Here is a 16,983-nt window from a genome sequence, read left to right on the forward strand (position 1 = left end):
GCAGATTGGGTGAGGGAAAAAACGCGAGTTAATGACATCTTAGTTGAAATCAAGAAAAAGAAATGGGCATGGGCAGGACATGTAATGAGGAGGGAGGATAACCGATGTTCATTAAGGGTTACGGACTGGATTCCAAGGGAAGGGAAGCGCAGCAGGGGGCGACAGAAAGTTAGGTGGGCGCATGAGATTAAGAAGTTTGCAAGGACGACATGGCCACAATTAGTACATGACCGGGGTAGTTGGAGAAGTATGGGAGAGGCCTTTGCCCTGCAGTGGGCGTAACCAGGCTGATGATGATGATGATGATTAGCTCTTCGACCCGTTTGACAAGGTCATCCTGAAAGCCTCCATTTTCTTCAGCCAAGCATCGACATCACAGTGTCTGCCAATTGAGTCGATTCCCTCTCCATTCTCATCCATCCCCTCGTCTGCGTTGAAGGACACCCCGTACACTGCATGCTTTCCCGGCTTTCTTGAAATGTATTGCACGGCTTTTCTAATGTAAACACCGAAGCTTTCAGAGCACGTACCATCTAGGAAAAACAGATACGCACACAATCTGAATCTTTTACATGGGGCAAAGTAATTCTCACCAATGTTTTAAAAGCAAGCAATGCCGCACAGACTTAAGGTATGACACGTTTTCACACGTGTTCGAACACGCGGCCACGCTGTCACTTTCCTACCAAAGCAATATTCCCGATACCAAAGCACACACAGTAAAACCACCTAATAGCTATTAGTCTTTCCACTTCCAAGCTGCTATTTAAAGGCTATGAAAATATAAAGTCGCACAAGGTTGCACGTGCTAAAACACGTGGCGCGAAAGGACGCTCTGACTATCCTGCAAAACCAAATATACACGAAACACACCTGCGCACACTAAAAGACAAAAAGAAAGAAGACTACCCAATTATTATTTAAAGACTAAAGAATCGGCAAATCAAAAACAGAAGCAAGCTTAAAGCATGCACACAAAACTGGAAAAACACGTCCATCCGCTGCAGAATCTCACGAATAATCGCTGAGCAGTAAGGTGCCGCACTGCTAAGCTGCGCCTGTGCCGAGCGGAGCAACACTGGGAAGGTGGGAAGACCGCGAAACTTAAACTACGTGCTCATTCCGCCGAAAACCGCACGTATATCCGTGTTTCGCCGTTTTTGCAGCGAAGCTGTTTGTGGCTAGGTTCTGGGTGATCGCGTCTTCGTATACGTAGACCGAGACTTTTTCATACGTGGGCTGATTCCGAAGATTGTGCAATGCCGGGCTGACCGGCGTCGGAGATGAAGCAGGCGTTAAACACTCACAATACGTGGGCCAATCTCGAAGATAGTGCAATGCCGGGCTGATCCGCGGCGGAAGTTCAGTTCGCCATTAACCCATTAGGGACCGGTTTCTTTTTTTTCTTGCTATCTTGAAATAAATCTAATATATTAACTTACCTTTATACTAATAATTCACATGCAAAAAATTAATACTCTTGCCTAATTAGTTTTTGAAATATAGCCCGTGACCATATGGTCACGCTGGGCCCTTACGCTGCAGCAAAATGCGCGCAGTGAAAAACATTTATTTCAAGCCATGAAACGCCACAAAAAACATACATAGCGAATAGTCGAGCACCTATTTAGTGTGATATGGTTTAAATCATGGAATACATATGCCGACGTCATACTTTGTGCGTTTTGGGTGCACCGCGTTGTTGCAGTTATCTCATGCACACCTCCACCTCTTGCCATTAGGTATTGGCGCAACAAAGTGGGCCACTTGGTCATACCCTGTACCAGTCAGGACATCACCAGTCTTTGGGATTCTGCATTGACCAGGCCCTCTAGGCTTATTGCCCCATCGCGTATCAGGTAGCTTTGTGCAATTTGCCTGCGGAACTCCACGTGCGTGACGGTGAGCCCTGTGCTACGAATTAACGTCCAAGTGTTGCTGATAGATACATCACAAAGTCAAGTGAAAATCGGCCACCACCACTTTTTGCCACGGATTGCAAACCTGTAGGCACCTACATTTGCATCCATCTGGTCCGTACCTCCCATAAATCTTGTACTGAGCAACAGTGTTCGGACGGGCCTCCTTGATTCGATTCTTTTGAATACGAGAGTACCTGTCTGCATATGACATTGACTCTACGCCTTGAATGGTGCCTACGATCGTTACTACAGAATTGTCCATCTAGCGGACAACAATTATCCCACTGTCGCTCAGCACGGGCCCTTCGTGCTTGCGAGGTTGGCGCTTGACGAGTTCTGGTCCAGCGATAGGGCATTCTTTGGGAACACGGTTCTGCTTCACTGTGCCCGTGCCTTCGTAGCCCTCTGCCTTGAGGTGCCTGAGTAGCTGCATGCTTGTGAATAAATTATCAAAATAGAAAAAAAAGGAAGGTTGTGCGTCTCTGCTGCGAGCTCACCCCGCATTTGAAGAAGTGGCGCCGCTGCTTTTCCGAAGTTCTTTTCATATTTTTAGATGTTCCGAGATCCCCTGCTTGCCTTGAGAGCCTTTGAGGTTTACAAGGTATCCGTTCTTGGCATGTAGCCGCCATACTATATGCCCGAAGCGGATAGGCTTTCCGCGTATGAACTGTTTCCAGTCATGACGACCATAATACTCAATCATACTTTCGTCATAGCTCAGGTGACGCACAGGTTGAAAGTGCTCCAGAAATCTTGTTTTCAATAGTGCCATCAATGGGCGCAACTTTGCCAAATTGTCACTTAGCGTTAGGTTTGCATTTCGCTCCGTGCAGGAATCACATTATCTGTATGAAGCGATTTCTTCGCATAGCATTCTAGGTCATCGTGTTGCACATATCCGTGCCGCTGTCCCGATAGCACTTTTTCACTGGCAAGCGGTTATAGCCGGAAAAAAACAAGTACTCCAAGAAAACTTATCTTAATTCTTCTTTGGTAACCTTTGGATCACGCATATTCAATATAACGTTTCTTGTTTGTTCGACTAACAGCTCCACGACGGCTTCGTCAAAAAAGAGTTCGAACAACTCAACAGCTGAAAAGTCCCTTTAAGCAGCAAAGTTTGGGTCGGGAAATATGCCAAGGCTTTTCTGGAGACCACCCTTCGTCCACTTAGAAGCAGTGGATAATTTCGCAGGAATGGCCGCATGAACTGCAGCAGAAGACACCTCTGATGTTCCGTCACTTTGCCCGTCGGGGTCGTTGTGGTCAGACTCGCATCCACCAATGCTGCGTGCGTCAGAGAAAACAGCTTCAGCGCCGGCTCATAGCTGCCGCCCGCTTAGATTCTCAATGAGCCTGTCTGAGTCTTCATCGGCCGAGTGTTCATCCAAATAGGTGCTAGCCTATATCGAGCTGCCAGATCTGGCAGCTCGATATAAATCACTGACACATCGTCATCTTCCTCTTCGAGTATCTTCGCTATTTCTTCCAACGTCTACCTATTCAGACAATAAAATAACAAATAACCACTGTGGGAACGCGCCAGCAGCCGTGCAAGAGATGAGAATGCAGTTTGAAAAAAAACCAAAAAGTTCGGTATCCTAAAGGCCTAGCGTGACCATATGGCAACGCACAAGATAACGTACTCGTTCATGGATAAATCAAACATAATTCTTTCCCAAATGCTCATCGGAGGTCACATATTCAAAGAGCAATATGGAGGTAACGATATCCAACAATTGCTTAAGCAAGTAGTGAAGAAAAAAAACACTTAACCTTTGGAGCGATGCATCGCGACGCTACTCGCATAGCAACACTTATTCACGCCTCTGCGAGGGGCTCCCACAAAACGACTGACAGCTGCTGACACTTGGTATCCATAAAGGGGACTCTAATCTGTCAATCGGCATGTCAAAGGCGATTTTGGTGCCGTTTTCTTAACCTTATTTATTAAAATCCACTGTGCAGACTAACGTGACCATATGGTCACGCTGGTCCTTAATGGGTTAAGAGGCCCCCATTCACAGCTTCGCTGTTCATCATTCTTCGCATAGTAGAAAAGACACTGAATTTTTTGTGAATATGAAAGTGCAAGCGTGGTCCTCGGTGATGTAGCAAATACTTTTATATTAAATGTATATTTTATAGATGTATTAAATGTAAAGGAGAGTACATTCATGCTGCTGCGTTAACCAGCGGAGACCAGCCATACGCTACTTCACATTTTCTCTCCGCGAAGGAGGTGGACAGCCTGGACATTCACGCTAAGTGCCATTCGTAGCAGGAAAAACAACTGTATGAAGAAATCCTGCACCTGAGTCAAGCCTACTGTGACACTAACAGTGAAGTCACTGAACTGGCCCCCTGAGAACATTTTGCTTCTAATTGGATGACCGATTTTGAATTGACACCTCACTGTTTTCGGTGCATACCTCATTTCGCTCCGGCGCGATGTACGCCGTGGCCTATCATTTGATGCCCATGTCACATTCTTAGCTTAGATCGCCAAACACGGCCAGTATCGTGTACGCGTTCGAGAAGCCGACGTTCGGTTTCCCCACACGCGATGGTGATGCGCAGTGGATGCGCGCTGGCATGATGAGCGACATTTGAACTAGCTGCGGAAGACAACCACGAAGGCGCAAGCACTGGCACGAGTGGCAGGGGCAGTATTGGAACGCCGGCATTATGAGCAACATCGCAGCCAGATCTGGAAGACGACGACAAACGCGCGAGCAGTGGCACGAGTACGACAGTCAGTATGGGAACGATGGCATAATGGGCGAAATCGGCGCCAGCTGTGGAAGAAGGTGACGACAAAATAACGAGCAGTGGCACGAGCGCGAAGGGGGGTATGGAAACGCTGACATGATGAGCGACATCCGGGCCCGCTGTGAAAGAAGGCAACCATGAACGCGCGAGCAGTGGTACCAGCGCGAAGGGCGGAAAGGGAACGCTGGAATGATGAGTGGCATCATAGCCAGCTGTCAAAGAAGGCAACGGCGAACGCGGGAGCAGTGGTACGAGCGCGAGGGGCCGTATGGCAATGCTCACATTAGGAGCGGCATCATAGCGAGCTGTCAAAGAAGGCGACGACGAGCGTGCGGCCGTATGGAAAAGCTCCCATTATGAGCCACATCGGATCCAGCTGTCAAAGAAGGTGACGAAAAACGCGCGAGCGGTGGCACGAGCGCGAGGGACAGTATGGGAATGCTGGCATGATGAGCGGCATAGGAGCCAGCTGTGAAGAAGACAACGACGAACGCGCAAGCAGTGGTACCAGCGCGAGGGGCGGTATGGAAACGCTGGCATGATGAGTGGCATCATAGCCACCTGTCAAAGAAAGCGACGACCAACGCGAGAGCAGTGGTACGAACGCGAGGGCGATATGGGGATGCTCGCATTATGAGCCGCATTGGAGCCAGCTGTCAAAGAAGGCGAAGACAAATGCGCGAGCAGTGGCACGAGCGCGAGGGGCAGTATGTGAATGCTGGCATGATGAGCGGCATCTGAGCTAGGTGTGGAAGACGACGACGAACGCGCGAGCAGTGGCACGAGCGCGAGGGGTAGTATGGGAATGCAGGCATGATGAGCGGCATTGGAGCCAGGTGTGGAAGACGACGACGAACGCGCGAGCAGTGGCACGAGCGCGAGGGGTAGTATGGGAATGCAGGCATGATGAGCGGCATTGGAGCCAGATGTGGAAGACGACGACGAACGCGCGAGCAGTGGCACGAGCGCGAGGGGTAGTATGGGAATGCAGGCATGATGAGCGGCATTGGAGCCAGGTGTGGAAGACGACGACGAACGCGCGAGCAGTGGCACGAGCGCGAGGGGTAGTATGGGAATGCAGGCATGATGAGCGGCATTGGAGCCAGGTGTGGAAGACGACGACGAACGCGCGAGCAGTGGCACGAGCGCGAGGGGTAGTATGGGAATGCAGGCATGATGAGCGGCATTGGAGCCAGGTGTGGAAGACGACGACGAACGCGCGAGCAGTGGCACGAGCGCGAGGGGTAGTATGGGAATGCAGGCATGATGAGCGGCATTGGAGCCAGGTGTGGAAGACGACGACGAACGCGCGAGCAGTGGCACGAGCGCGAGGGGTAGTATGGGAATGCAGGCATGATGAGCGGCATTGGAGCCAGATGTGGAAGACGACGACGAACGCGCGAGCAGTGGCACGAGCGCGAGGGGCCCTCTAGGAATGCTCGCATTATGAGCGGCATCAGAGCCAGCTGTCAAAGTAGGCGACGACAAACATGCGAGCAGTGGTACGAGCGCGAGGAGCCGTAGGGGAATGCTGGCATTATCAGCAACATTGGAGCCAGCTGTTAAAGAAGGCGACGACAAACGCGTGCGCTGTGGCACGAGCGCGACGGGCAGCATGGGAATGCTGCCATGCTCAGCGGCTTCTGAGACAGCTGTGGAAGAAGACGACGACGAACGCGCGAGGAGTGGCACGAGCGCGAGGGGCAGTATGGGAACGCTCCCATTAGGAGCGGCATCATAGCCAGGTGTGGGAGAAGACGGCGACGAACGCGCGATCAGTGGTACCAGCGCGTGGGGCGGTATGGAAACGCTGGCATGATGAGTGGCATCATAGCCAGCAGTCAAAGAAGACCACGACGAACGCTCGAGGAGTGGCACAAGCGCGAGGGGCCGTATGATAATGCTGGCATGCTCAGCGGCTTCGAAGCTAGCTGAGAAAGAAGGCGACAACGAACGCGCGAGCAGTGGTACCAGGGCGAGGGGTGGTATGGAAACGGTGGCATGATGAGTGGTATAATAGCCAGTAGTCAAAGAAGGCGACGACAAATGCGCGAGCAGTGGTACGAGCACGAGGGGGGTATGGGAATGCTCGCATTGTGAGCCGCATCGGACCCAGCTGTCAAAGAAGGCGAAGACAAACGCGCGAGTTGTGGCACGAGCGCGAGGGGCTGTATGGCAATGCTGGCATACTCAGCGGCTTCGGAGACAGCTGTGGAAGAAGACTACGATGGACGCGCGAGCAGTGGTACTAGCGCGAGGGGCGGTATCGGAACGCTGGCATGATGACTCGCATTATAGCAGGCAGTCAAAGAAGGCGACGACAAATGCGCGAGCAGTGGTACGAGCACGAGGGGGGTATGGGAATGCTCGCATTGTGAGCCGCATCGGACCCAGCTGTCAAAGAAGGCGAAGACAAACGCGCGAGCAGTGGCACGGGCGCGAGGGGCAGTACGTATGTAAATGCTGGCATGATGAGCGACATCAGAGCCAGCTGTCAAAGAAGGCGACGACCAACGCGCGAGCAGTGGTACCAGCGCGAGGGGCGGTATATGGAAGCGCTGCCATGATGAGTGGCAACGTAGCCAGCAGTCAAATAAGGCGACGCCGAATGCGCGAGCAGTGGTACGAGCGCGAGGGGCTGTATGGGAATGCTCGCATTATGTGCGGCATCGGAGCCAGCTGTCAAAGATGGCGATGACAAACGCGCGAGTAGTGGCACGAGCGCGAGGGCCAGTATGTGAATGCTGCCATGATGAGCGGCATCAGAGCCAGCTGTGAAAGAAGGCAACGACGAACGCGCGAGCAGTGGCAGCAGCGCGAGGGGCGGTATGGAAACGCTGGCACAATGAGTGGCATAATTGCCAGCTGTCAAGCAAGGCGGCGACGAACGCGCGAGTAGTGGTACGAACGCGAGGGGGGTATGGGAATGCTCGGATTATGTGCGGCATCGGAGCCAGCTGTCAAAGAAGGCGACGACGAACGCGCGAGCAGTGGCACGAGCGCGAGGGGCCGTATGGGAATGCTGGAATGATGAGCGGCATAGGAGCGAGCTGTGGAAGAAGGCGACGACGAACGCGCTAGCAGTGGTTCCAGCGCGAGGCGCGGTATGGAAACGCTGGCATGATCAGTGCCATCATAACCAGCACTCAAAGAAGGCAACGACAAACGCGCGAACAGTGGCACGAGCGCGAGGGGCAGTATGGGAATGCTGGAATGATGAGCGGCATAGGAGCGAGCTGTGGAAGAAGGCGACGACGAACGCGCGAGCAGTGGTTCCAGCGCGAGGCGCGGTATGGAAACGCTGGCATGATCAGTGCCATCATAACCAGCAGTCAAAGAAGGCAATGACAAACGCGCGAGCAGTGGCACGAGCGCGAGGGGCAGTATGGGAATGCTGGAATGATGAGCGGCATAGGAGCGAGCTGTGGAAGAAGGCGACGACGAACGCGCTAGCAGTGGTTCCAGCGCGAGGCGCGGTATGGAAACGCTGGCATTATCAGTGCCATCATAACCAGCAGTCAAAGAAGGCAATGACAAACGCGCGAGCAGTGGCACGAGCGCGAGGGGCAGTATGGGAATGCTGGAATGATGAGCGGCATGGGAGCGAGCTGTGGAAGAAGGCGACGACGAACGCGCTAGCAGTGGTTCCAGCGCGAGGCGCGGTATGGAAACGCTGGCATGATCAGTGCCATCATAACCAGCAGTCAAAGAAGGCAACGACGAACGCGCGAGCAGTGGCACGAGCGCGAGGTGCAGTATGGGAATGCTGGAATGATGAGCGGCATAGGAGCGAGCTGTGGAAGAAGGCGACGACGAACGCGCTAGCAGTGGTTCCAGCGCGAGGCGCGGTATGGAAACGCTGGCATGATCAGTGCCATCATAACCAGCAGTCAAAGAAGGCAACGACGAACGCGCGAGCAGTGGCACGAGCGCGAGGGGCAGTATGGGAATGCTGGAATGATGAGCGGCATAGGAGCGAGCTGTGGAAGAAGGCGACGACGAACGCGCTAGCAGTGGTTCCAGCGCGAGGCGCGGTATGGAAACGCTGGCATGATCAGTGCCATCATAACCAGCAGTCAAAGAAGGCAATGACAAACGCGCGAGCAGTGGCACGAGCGCGAGGGGCAGTATGGGAATGCTGGCATGATGAGCGGCATAGGTGCGAGCTGTGGAAGAAGGTGACGACGAACGCGCGAGCAGTGGTTCCAGCGCGAGGCGCGGTATGGAAACGCTGGCATGATCAGTGCCATCATAACCAGCAGTCAAAGAAGGCAATGACAAACGCGCGAGCAGTGGCACGAGCGCGAGGGGCAGTATGGGAATGCTGGCATGATGAGCGGCATAGGTGCGAGCTGTGGAAGAAGGCGACGACGAACGCGCGAGCAGTGGTTCCAGCGCGAGGCGCGGTATGGAAACGCTGGCATGATCAGTGCCATCATAACCAGCAGTCAAAGAAGGCAATGACAAACGCGCGAGCAGTGGCACGAGCGCGAGGGGCAGTATGGGAATGCTGGCATGATGAGCGGCATAGGAGCGAGCTGTGGAAGAAGGCGACGACGAACGCGCTAGCAGTGGTTCCAGCGCGAGGCGCGGTATGGAAACGCTGGCATGATCAGTGCCATCATAACCAGCAGTCAAAGAAGGCAACGACGAACGCGCGAGCAGTGGCACGAGCGCGAGGGGCAGTATGGGAATGCTGGAATGATGAGCGGCATAGGAGCGAGCTGTGGAAGAAGGCGACGACGAACGCGCGAGCAGTGGTTCCAGCGCGAGGCGCGGTATGGAAACGCTGGCATGATCAGTGCCATCATAACCAGCAGTCAAAGAAGGCAATGACAAACGCGCGAGCAGTGGCACGAGCGCGAGGGGCCGTATGGGAATGCTGGCATGATGAGCGGCATAGGTGCGAGCTGTGGAAGAAGGTGACGACGAACGCACGCGCAGTGGCAGGAGCGCATTTGCGTGGTTACGCCGAGCAACGGGGACGCTTAATCTATTAACGGGCGCCTAAGGGCTGTGCTATAAAATGCACACATGGGTACACAGAATCAACGGTAGTTATGCTTGAAGCGCTTGGTGCCAGAATATTACAGAGTGACAAAAGTGTCAGCACCCGCTCAAGTATTACCTGAGTTACCGCGGTCGAGTGTCTTTGTTTTTTCCCATGTTGAGCTGTAGCTAATGACCAAAGGTTGAAATTATGGGTGTGCGAATATTGAAATTTTCGAATACGAATCGAATACGAATAAGGCGAAAAACTCTGTTCGAATATCGAATCGAATATCGAATATATGTGTACAATTAAAAAATTGCAAAACGAGGTAACAATAGCTTTATTACCCTTTTAAAAATAATATTGCATTTTACGAGGCTGCTTCAGGTTAAAGAGGCACTCATTCTAGGTAATGCACTCAGTTAATGTAAGGTGATGCTCTGTCAGGTAAACGCTTGTTGCAGATTATCGCGAAGGAAAATTGACTGCTCAACATGTTCAGAAAGTAAAGGCTCTCTATGCACTGTGACAACATTGGTCCAGGTAACATTTTCTAGGTGCATATTTTATTGTGCATACTTACAAAGCCCGAAAGTACATCATATATTGTTATGAAAGAGCCCTGGAATAAAGCTTGGTAAAAAAAAAATCGAAACTGATCATGTCTCACGGGCCTGATACAGATAGACTGGAACAGAGCGTACACATCTATAGTAAGTTTCGTTACAGCACTTAAGATCACAGTGCTGTAACGCTGTGTCGTCGTTTTGTACCTTCTTTTGTCCTTGTTTTGTGTTGCGCTGTAACGAACCTTACTATGAATCCTAACCAACTGGCCCAACTTGCCATCTTGATGCAGAGCATACAGATGATGAGCGGGTCATGTGAAGCTCTCAGTGAATAAACATGTTCTTAGGACAATGTGGAGCAAGCGAAAAAAACGTTAATTGCTAAATTATTCACAGTCTGTCCGAATATTTTCGCCGTTTCGACCATTATTCGGCCGTCCTCGAATATTCGGGAATTTACGAATATGCATTTCTCGAATCGAATACGCTTCGAATAAGGAAAATATTCGATTCGTATTCGAAATTTCGAATATTCGCACACCCCTAGTATAGACCTTTTCATTGGGGGAGGAGGAATGAGCGCGTGGCGAGCCTTTCCTCCTCTCTCGCTTGAGCGATCCGGCGCGGCGCTGCTTCGAAGTATTGCTGTCGCGTGCTGCGGAACGACTTCGAGATGTTTTAGATCGTACTTTGTGAAATTTACGCAATGTCCGTTCATATAAAGTCGTCAGGGAAGCCTATCGGTGCATCGGTAACTACAGTACACGGAAATATCTCTTCGGAGCGCAAACATGTGATGCGCATTATCAGCCGCGGTCTGTGTATGTGTTGTGAACTGTTTTGCGTATACCAGTTTTAATTCAACGAAGAGAACCGGTGTCTGTATTACCAGCATGAAATGGTAAGTCAGCTTGGTATCTGATCGCTTATTGTAGGGACAGAAATATAAAACGTAAGAGCGTATGCTCGGGTACGGCCAACCTAAGGCAACTGCGATATATATAAGCCGCAGGGGCTATCAAATATTTGTGATAGACCGGCATCGTTCTCCCGCATTTCGAGTCTAGTAGGCTTGAAATCACTATATGTCTACGCCAGCCTGCCTGCATGAGGCTGATGGCGCTGCTCCACACGGCGATCAGTGCGGTTGCCAAACCAGCGTGATACATAATAAGATATGTGCTTCCACATTGACTTTTTGTCCTGTAAAGCCATAATATATGAAAGGGATCGCATCAAGAGAATGCGATGGCTATTCTTGCGCAGAAACTGTCCGTAATACGTGTGAGTGCGTCGTAGAGAACGGAACAAACACTACCGAAAAAAAAAAATCGGTCATCATCATTTTTCGTGAAAGAGAAAGAGAACACAGTACTAACGCCGGAATACGGCCTGCCCTAGTCACACCGCACAATGCTTATTGATCTGTAAACGTTGATGCCGCATGCTTGGACCGTGCGCTATATAGAGCAAATCTGTCTGTAATCATGCACCTATCACTGCTTAGGACGCTCACAGAGTTCGTAAACGGTCGCTTTGCTGGACAATCCTAATTCACACTGTAAGGTATGTTGTTATTACTAACCAAAACTATTTTATTCATGGGTGGAAACCTCATCCACCGAATCAAGTTTGTAACGCAATGTAATCTGCAGCTAACCGTTTGAACGCTTGTCAAAGTATAACAGCACAGATACTATCGTAGCAGAACGGTACCCACGCTGTTACGATCGTCGCGTGCGTTTCATGGCTCCTAAACCGCAGCTTAGAACCAAAGAAGAGTACCGCGATAAAATGACATTATACAATATCTCCGAGGTTGATTTAGGCTCAAATATGCGCGAACACATCGCGCTGCGTGCTGCGTCCGACTCAACGCCAGCGAAAAACTCCGGTCATGCCGACTTCAGCACGTCTCACAGAACCGTTTACCACGTAGAAGACGCACGTCATACTAAATAGACCGCACGAATGCGAAAACAAACGCCAGAAAACTACCACCGAGCGTATTGGCCTCGAGCTCCACCACTGGAAAAGCTGACGCCACCGTCGGCGTGACGTGCTATTAGGGATCACTTGGACAGAGCGGCCGCGTCGCTGCTTCGAGAGCGCCGAAGCGTGCTGAAAACGAGAGTTTAAATTCCCTCGTACGTTGCGGTCCTCATTTAGTGGCGAGATTTTCCCGCTTCGAGTGTCTCCTTTACAACGCTTGAAAGCACTAGAATAAGTATAGTGGCTGCCTTTGAAGGCGCGCAACATGGTAGGCTACTGCTCAGTCCCGCAGGGCCGGATGCACGTAACGGAGGCCGGTGTCCGCCTTATTCACACGTAGCCGCAGGACAAGAAGCTGCGTGAAGCTTGGCTCGCGAAACATAAAACCGGCAAACAGTAATGGGCTACAACTCGGGTATGCAGCAAGCACAGACCCGAGGAAGATTTCTGCTACGGCGCCCGGTCCGCGATGTTCTGAAAACGCGCACTGAGATGCTCGCCCGAGTCCGCTGCCAGACTAATGTCATGACGGTTTGGTCTATGAACTTGTCGATGCTATAGATACTGGCAAGTTCAGTGGAGTGGAAAGGCAGCGGTAAGAAGCACGTTTAAAAAAAGCATGCATATGGTCATGTTTGTGTTCTGAGTTAATGCACTGGATTACAAAAAAGAAGCAGCGGGAAATCGCACGCTGAGAACACCGATAATATACAGTGCGACGCAACTCGAGAAATAATATGAAAACGTCCAAAATTCAGAAGAAAAAAAAAAAGATTCAATCGTTGCGACGGCACATCACAGTCCCCGTAGGCGTCGAAGTCTCTACAATGAAATTATTTTGAACAGCTCTGATAGCACCCAAGCAACAATGGCTGCTTGTATACTGTCAAATGCTCATATTCTGCGGCCTAAAGCTCATGGCACGGCGCGAAAACGCGCTCACAGCGAAAGCAAAACATTGTTCGCGGACATGCATGCAGACGCGCAGTCGGTCGCTGCGAACCCGTGCGATCGCTGCATTGAGGCTTCATTCTGTTATGCCCCATTTGGTTGTACAGACAGCCCACTCTAACAACATATTTCACATAGTTTACTCTCAGCGTTTGGCTACATTTCACGCAAAAAGCCGGTTCGGGAGACTCCATCGTGGCGACCACGCGCAGTGGCGTTCACTGTGCGTATTCGGTAAAGAGATAGCGTCTGAAAACGATTCTACGCTTTCAGTTTGCCCAAGATTATTATTTAGACAGTAAAAAACTTCTCTCGTTTCGAAAGTACTTACAGAAATGCCGGGAGCGCTCGCGCGTGGTGTTTTCCATGAGCGCTGACAGCAAAACCTATGAGGAGCGCGCCGCGTGATCCCTCATACTACGCCAGCGAGCCGCTTCCGATTGATGGCGACTCCGTAACTCCTCGCCGCCAAAACCTACCGTGCAAGACGGAGCCCTCGCCCAAGCCAGCATGCGGACTGCCCATAGATGGCGCCACTGCGTAGCAATGTGGTGGCGCGCAAGAAAAAAAGCTGTATACGTCGCTTCGGTTTCGACTTACTCTAGTCGTAGCTACAAAGGCGCGCCTACAGCGGAGTGGATGAGTTGAACGCATTTGCTGGCTCTGCGTGGCGTCCAACCGTGGCGCTCCGAAGAGATCACCGCAATTTTCGAAGCGCTTTCTTTGGCTCCGTCGGCCCTTTTCGTGGTTGATGGTCGACGAACGGGCTCGCAAGTAAAACATTAGTTCGCTCTCGTTGGTTCGCGCGCCTGATATTGACAACCATCGGTGATGCTTTCTGCGCGATTTTTCTTGGCTAGCCCACCATTGTTTTCCGTCCGTTGGTCAATCGGTGAGCGTCTAGCTCAGGACATATATATATATATATATATATATATATATATATATATATATATATATATATATATATATATATAATGTATGTATGTAAACGAGAAGACAGGGAGTTAACCGAGGGGCCCGATTTTTATAAATCATTAGATTAGAAGCCAAGAAATAATGACCCCACGGGCAACTTAGAGGCAAGTACTTGCACTTACTGACTTAAAAAATTGATAAATTATAGGCAACGAAAGTGGAAGAAAAAGCAACTTGCCGCAGGTGGGGAACGATCCCACGTCTTCGCATTACACGTGCGATGCTCTCACCAATTGAGCTACCGCAGCGCCGTTTTCCCATCCACTTTCTTGGGTATTTATGTTTTACTACTACAACTAACCTTAGGAGTCTTAGCCAGTGCCACCACTGACAAACCTCGGTGGCGGATGTGGAACATCCTTTCTGCCGCAGGCGTCACGAGTACGACGTGATATCTTTATGTTATGAACGAGAACAAAAGAGGTTAACTGAAGTGCCCTATTCTTATTAATCATAGCACGAGAAGCCATCATATAGGTGTGTATATATATATATATATATATATATATATATATATATATATATATATATATATATATATATATATATATATTTATATATATATACAGTCATATCATGCGAAGCCAACAAACACTGACACCAAGGACGACATAGGGGAAATTACTTGTGCTTAATATATGAAATAACGAAACGATAAATTAATGTAAATTAATGTGGATGAAGAAAGCGCAGGTTGTGGGTTCGGTTCCCACCTGCGGCAAGTTGTTTTTTCATCTAGTTTAATTTCCATTAATTTTTCGTTTCTTTATTTCATTTATTAAGCACAAGTAATTTCCCCTATGTTGTCCTTGGTGTCAGTGTTTGTTGGCTTCTCGTGATATTCATAGTAAAATATTCTTGCGCGCACAATTGACAAGGACACAGTGAAGGGGACACACGAGCGCTTCACTGTGTCCTTGTCAATTGTGCGCGCAAGAATATTTTACTATGAATTCGTACCAACTCGCCCAACTATCAGTTCTGCTACAGTTTATTTCTCGTGATATGACTAATAAAAGTCGGGCCCCTCGGTTAACCCCCTTTCTTCTCGTTTATGACATATATATATATATATATATATATATATATATATATATATATATATATATATATATATATATATATATATATATATATATATATATATATATATATATATATATTAGTATTCTATTCTATTGACATGCAGAGAAAATTGGAGCTGGGCAGATCATGTAATGCGTACGTTAGGTAACCGGTGTACGATTAGGGTTACAGAATGGGTGCCAAGAGAAAGGAAGTGCAGTCGAGTACGGGAAAAAACTAGGCGGGGCGATGAAATAAGGAAATTCGCGGATGCTAGTTGGGATCGGTTGCTGCAGGACAAGGATAATTCGAGATCGCAGGGAGAGGCCTTCGTCCTGCAGTGGACATAAAATAGGTTGACATATATATATATATATATATATATACACAGTGAAAGCTCGTTAATTCGAACTTCGATAATTCGAATTTATGGATAATTCGAACTGTACGATTTGGTCCGGCCAAGCTCCATAGCAGTCTATGTATAAAAAAGTCCGTTAATTCGAACGCGAGAAGGTTCCCTCACGGATGATTCGAACTACACTCGCCTGGCACACGGCAAGATATATATATATATATATATATATATATATATATATATATATATATATATATATATATATATATATATATATATATATCATCAGCGTGGTTACGCCCACTGCAGACAAAGGCCGGTCCCATACTTACCAATAACCCCGGTCATATACTAATTGTGGCCACGTTGTCCCTGCAAACTTCGTAATCTCATCCACCCACCTAACTTTCTGCCACCCCCTGCTACGCTTCCCTTCCCTTGGAATCCAGTCCGTAACCCTTAATGACCATCGGTTATCTTCCCTCCTCATTATATGTCCCGCCCATGCACATTTATTTTCTTGATTTTCACTAAGATGCCATTAACTAGCGTTTGTTCCCTCACCTAATCTGCTCTTTTCTTATCCCTTAACGTTACACCCATCACTATTCTTTCCATAGTTCGTTGCGTCGTCCTCAATTTAAGTAGAACACTTTTCGTAAGCCTCTAGGTTTCTGCCCCGTAGGTGAGTACTGGTAAGACACAGCTAGTAAGACACAGCTTTTATACACTTTTCTCTTGTGGGATAATGGCAACCTGCTGTTCATGATCTGAGAATGCCTGCCAAACGCACCCCAGCCCATTCTTATTATTCTCATTATTTCCGTCTCATGATCCGAATCCGCCGTCACTACCTGCCCTAAGTAGATGTATTCCCTTACCACTTCTAGTGCCTCGCTACCTATTGTAAATTGCTGTTCTAGAGACTGGTAAACATTACTTTAGTTTTCTGCAGATTAATTTTTAGACCCACTGTTCTGCTTTGCCCCTCCAGGTCAGTGAGCATGCATTGGAATTGGTCCCCTGAGTTACTAAGTAAGGCAATATCATCAGCGAATCGCAAGTTAGTAAGGTATTCTCCATTAATTTTTGTCCCCAATTCTTCCCAATCCAGGTCTCTGAATACCTCCTGTAAACACGCTGTGAATATCATTGGAGAGATCGCATCTCCATTGGGATTTTGTTGCTTTCTTTATGGAGGACTACGGTGGCTGTGGAGCCACTATATATATCTTTCAGTATTTTTACATACGGCTCGTCTACACCCTGATTCCGTAATGCCTCCATGACTGCAGAGGTTTCGACAGAATCAAACGCTTTCTCGTAATCAATGAAAGCTATATATAAGGGTTGGTTATATTCCACACATTTCTCTATCACCTG

General features: G+C 49.2%; 1 protein-coding gene and 1 non-coding gene across 2 annotated transcripts in view; both read right to left on the bottom strand.

Annotated features, from left to right (window-relative positions):
- Positions 1–16,983, bottom strand: part of LOC139054423 (protein Skeletor, isoforms B/C-like) — a 455,133-nt gene that overhangs the window by 57,720 nt on the left and 380,430 nt on the right. The gene's annotated exons all lie outside the window — the stretch shown is intronic.
- On the bottom strand, positions 14,353–14,425 carry TRNAT-UGU (transfer RNA threonine (anticodon UGU)). Its single transcript has one exon. It is a non-coding gene; the product is annotated as a tRNA-Thr (tRNA).

Source organism: Dermacentor albipictus, chromosome 1 (assembly GCF_038994185.2).
Source record: "Dermacentor albipictus isolate Rhodes 1998 colony chromosome 1, USDA_Dalb.pri_finalv2, whole genome shotgun sequence".
Lineage (NCBI taxonomy): Eukaryota > Metazoa > Arthropoda > Arachnida > Ixodida > Ixodidae > Dermacentor > Dermacentor albipictus.